General features: G+C 45.1%; 1 pseudogene; it reads right to left on the reverse strand.

Annotated features, from left to right (window-relative positions):
• Window positions 1-1,394: 1,394 nt before the first annotated feature.
• On the reverse strand, window positions 1,395-2,301 carry LOC102869778 (annotated as a pseudogene).
• Between the last annotated feature and the right edge of the window lie 2,835 nt (window positions 2,302-5,136).

The raw sequence follows: 5,136 nt of genomic DNA on the forward strand, positions 1-5,136 counted from the left end.
CCTCCACTAGCTGCCTCCTCTGCTCAGCAGGAACGAGCCCAGGGCTGGATCCAATGATGGAGTTGCCCCAGTCCAGCAGGTCCTCGGTGGTTGTGGGGCTGGTGGGCAACAGGAGGTGGAGATGCGTGCCTGCTGCTCCTCCTAGCGCCTTCTCCTTGTCACATTGCTCTCACTGGCGCCCCACTTCCTCACTTCAAGCCCTGGAAGAGCACCCCTGGGACTGACCGCAGGGAGGACAGTGACTGCCCGGCGACACTGGCTTCCTGTGCTCTGATCCTGGAAGGGCCAGGATGCAAAGTCCATTCTCATAGTGCCTTTCCCTGAGGGCTTCCCAAATGCTTTCCTGCCACTGTGTGACCCATGATACATGAGCAAAAAAGACTCCCCCGGCAAATAAACTATAAACCACAGAAGCTGTAGATTTGTCTCAAATCACACAGCAAGTTAGATCATGTGGGAACCATGGAAGCTTGGGCTCTTTAGCTTTTACTGGGGCCTCCCCCACTGAAGAAAGACCAGAGCAGCTACTAGTAGAATCTATTCCAACTCCTTGTGTCCGCAGAATATAACCGTGCCCAGTTCGCTAGGCTCAGTTTCTGAAGTGCCCTTAGGTAGATTCAAACCGACAAACTTCAAGTTAGAAGAGCACTTGATATTTTTTTTCCCCTTCTCTCCCCACCAAGTTGTTAACATATTCTTGAATTCTAGTCAGTGTTTCTTTCTTTCATCTGCTTCAAACCTAGCCCTCAGGTATAGAGAAAATGGGTTTCTGGGTAACATTTAATTCTGATCTCTTGTCATGAAAAAGTTTAGCATCTTTAGAGTTACAAAATGGTGAGAAAGACCGTTTATAACTTGATGTTCCTTCCACAAAGCATTTCTGAGCAATGATGTTCTTTTGAACTCTTCTGTTTTTGCTAAAAATCTCTCAGGTGAAGTGAATCTAGAGTTGATAAACTGTATTTGATTTAAGCTTGAAGGTTCCACATCCTGTGGCTGTGAAATCTGAAGAAAGTCCCTCAGTCTTTCTGAGCTTCATTCACGAATTGCCCCATAATGATACCCATCTTCCTGATAAGAAGCAAAGAGGGGCTCTGGGGTGCTGGACCACCTCAGGAGAGGAAGAACAAGTGTTATAAAATTGGCCAAATAGGAACTTATGGACCACCTCAGGAGAGGAAGAATAAGTGTTATAAAATTGGCCAAATAGGAACTTATTTTGTTATTTGATTAGAAATAATAATTTTCTATTTCTGAAAGTAATTCTTTGCAAAGTAACTATACACTTCTTTAACAGAGGCCTGTTTGGAATCCATGGATGATCTCTCATTTTGTTATTGTGAGTGGCTGTAGTTTTGGGTTTTGTTGGGTTTTTTGTGGGTTTGTTTGTTTTTTTACTTAATTCCTTTTATTTCTGTTAAACAAAAACCATTAAGTGGAGGCCACGCTGGAGCCTGGGTCCTCTGCAAAGAGACTCTGGTGTGGGTTTTTACAAGATGATCAGTGAATTCCTTCCTAGTAGGGAGGCTTGGTGAACATAATCTCTTTCCAGAGATCCAGGTTAAGTAGCTATAAGTCTTGGAGATGGCATCAGTGGTGGCCTTGGTGAAGTTACCCGGGTAGCTGTGTAGCCCCTGGCTGAGGTAAAAAAGTTGTCAGTTCTAGCCATCAGCAGCAGCTTCTTGGGCACAGGGGTCAAGACATTCCAGTGCCTCAGGGCATAGAGATCAGACACACCAACACGAAGCCACAGCGCTCAGTCACCTTGCAAGGTACAGTGTGAGGCTTGCTCCCCCAGTAGCCATGCTGCACAGAGACAAAGGAGAGCTTGGCCATGATAACGGCCCCACAGATGGCAGTAGCCACCCCCTTAGAGTATTTAATGTCCAAGCCAACATGGCCAGTATAGTCTCCAATGGTGACACATGCCTTGAACCTGGTCCACTGGCCAGCATGTGTCTGCTTCTGCACAGACATGATTTTCAAGACCTCATCCTTGAGGGACATTCTCAGGAAGAAATCGACAATCTCAGACTCCTTGATGGACAGTGAGAAGAGAGAAATCTCCTCCAAGCATTTGATCTCCATGTCTTTGACCAGACGGCCCAGCTTGGTGATGGGGAGCAATTCCTTGTCCTTGGCTTTGCCTCCTTGAGCTCCACAGCCCCTCCCACAGCCCGGTCCACAGCCTTGACCCTGACCCTGCAGACAGCTACCAAAGCCTCTGCAGGAACCACCGTGAGCTCCCATCCCAGAGCCCCTGGGGCCACCTGGCCCTCCCACTGCAGCAGCATCACCCATCATTTGGTGGTTTCTCAGAGAAGAAGCCATGAGTTGCTGCTGAGTTGGTTGTGACTCATAACAACCCCATGTGGGCACATAGGACTGTCCCACAGGGTTTTCGAAGCTGGGACCTTTTGAAAACAGGTTGGCAGGCCTGTCTTTTTACGCCTCTCAGAGTGGGTCCAACTGCCAACTTCTCAGCTAGTATTCCAACACTTAATGGTTTGTACCCCCTAGGGGCTAAATGACCTCCTGGAGGGATTGCTTTTAAGTGGTTAAGGCACCTAGTGTTGTTGTTGTTATGTATGTCAAGTCACAGCTGACCCTCCAGTGGCTGTCAGAGATAATAAATTGCACAAGAGGAGAGTGTCTATATTTCTCCCATAGAGCAAATGGTGGGTTCAAACCATGTGCCTTCAGGTTGGCAACACAGCTTCTTACCACTAGGTCACCAGAGCTCCACAGCAGGCACATAGTTACTGTTGTTTGCCGTGGGGTCAAAACCAGCCCATAGCCTTCCCTCAGGCAGGTGTTTAGAGGTAGTAAATTGCACGAGAGGAGATTGCTCATCCTTCTTTTGTGGAGCATTCGATGGATTCGAACCTCCATGCCTTTAGGATTGTGAGACAGTTTACCTCTAGGCCACCAGAGCTTCCCATGCACATAATTGTTGTTGTGTGCCATCAAGTCAGAACTGACCCATAGCTGACCCTCCAACAGATTTTCTGAGGCAGTTAATCATACCAGGGCAGGGGGCACATGCAGGGGGAGATTGCCTGTCCTCTTGCAGAGCAGCTGGTGGATTTGAACTGTGTGCCTTTGAGATTGCAGGGCAGCTTCTTACCACCAGAGCCTTATGCCCATTGTTGTTGTTGTTGTGAACCATCAAATAAGAACCAACCCAGAGGTTGCCCATCCAGCAGATTTTCAGAGGCAGTAATTGCATAAGAGTTGATTGCCCATCTTTCTCCTGGAGATAGTTGGTGGATTCCCTTATTAAAGGCCGCCTTAGGGAATGCAGGCTTGGATTGGAGACTAACACAAAGACCAGATATTCTGCTTTTGTCCCTTGTGTGACCGACAGCGGTGGGTCCTACACAGGCTGAGTCTACTCCAGTGCAGTCAAAGCGCACATGCCCAGTGACTTCAGTGTGCATGTTTCTTGAGCCCTTGTTGCATGACTGTGACACGGTGAGACACTCTTGCAGGGAAGAAAAAGCCAAGGCAAACTGGTTCAGAGAAAGGCAGAGGGAACATTTATTTTTGTGGAGGGGAAATATAAAAATATTCATCCCAGCATGTCTTTCCTTCTTGACAAATACTAAATAAATTAGTATTAATTAATATATTTATTTCTTGATAACGCATTTACTTAATTTCTTGGTACTCGACAGCATATAACAACACTTATCTATTAATAAATATGTAATCATGTGTTAATGTGTTATTATAATACCTTTAACCCAATATGCGCAAAATTGGTATCATTTCAACATGTGATATATAAATAAAATGTTAGTGAGTGACTTTTATGTTCTTTTTTTTCCCTTATTCAGTCTTGGGAATTCAGTGTGCATTTTATCCTCACAGTATGTCCCAATCCAGATTTACTCATTTCCAGTGGTCACTAATCATGTGTGGCTAGTGGCTACTGAATTAGTGCAGCAGGAGTTGGCGTGCACTGTTAGTGCTGATTCCTATGACTCAAAGCTGACTGAGCAAGTGCTAAAAGCTTACTTAATGATGCGGGAAAGTGAATCTCTGAGCAGGGCCCACAGTCTAGAAGTACAGTGTGTGGGCATGCGTTTGTACAGGAAGGAGTTACAGGGAGCTGGAAAAACTTCTTGGAGGATACTCGCTAAATAAATGGAAGCTTCCTTTTCTCCTTCCTTCCTACTTAAGCTCTGTCTTCTTTCCCTTCCTCTCTCTCACCTATCCTTCCTTGCTGGCTTCTCTTTCTATCCTTCCTTCTCCACCGCTCACAGGGATTGTGAACGCCAGATGAGGAGATGTTGCCATTACAAGGTCCAGAGCATAGCAGCCTGCATGCCATCTGCACACACACACACACACACGATCTGATTCGTTGGTGAGCGGAGAACCGATGGTGGGGCAGACCCCATGGACACTTGTCCACCTCAGTCCCTAGTTCTGTGCTGACACATAGCAAGTGCTCTCACGGTCAGTCACCAGGGTGGGTGTCCTCTGCTGCAATGACTCACAGAGAACCTCCTCCATCCCAGGCCATACAGAAGCCTTACTAATGTTTACTGTCAATTTTAATCCTAGAAAAAAATATGTAATAAATATAGTTTTAAATTGCTTAAATGCATTCTTACTCTTAATATATAAACACTAACAATGAAATTGTTTGGTAAATTTTTTTTCTACGTTGAATTACAACATTATTAGTAACTGTACAGGGGACTTTTTTACATTTTTCTTTTATTACTGCTTTATTCTCTATAATATTGTGTGTATAGGTTCACAAATACTAATTATCACAGTTTTGTAGTTCAAAATACGAGATGAGTGACAAAATCAGCAACTATAAAATCATGGGCAATAATACAAACTCAGCATATGTTCGTAGTGTGTGGAAAGGAAATCGTGTGATTGAAGTGTCATTGTAATCGGGTAATAATGACAGAGCTCCGACCAGAATGTATTGTTGTAGCTAAATGTCATTAAGCGGACTCTGACTCATAGTAGTAACAGATGGAAACCTTGCCCGAGCTCACAATCTCTGCTGTGTTGAAACCCTTGGTTGCAGTCATTGTATTAATCCATCTCATGGAGGGTCTTCCTCTCCTTCACCAATCAGCCACTTTTCCAAGAATGATGTCTAATTCC

This window comes from Elephantulus edwardii, unplaced genomic scaffold, assembly GCF_000299155.1.
Source record: "Elephantulus edwardii isolate Elephantulus edwardi_28Jun2011 unplaced genomic scaffold, EleEdw1.0 scaffold00145, whole genome shotgun sequence".
NCBI classification, from domain to species: domain Eukaryota; kingdom Metazoa; phylum Chordata; class Mammalia; order Macroscelidea; family Macroscelididae; genus Elephantulus; species Elephantulus edwardii.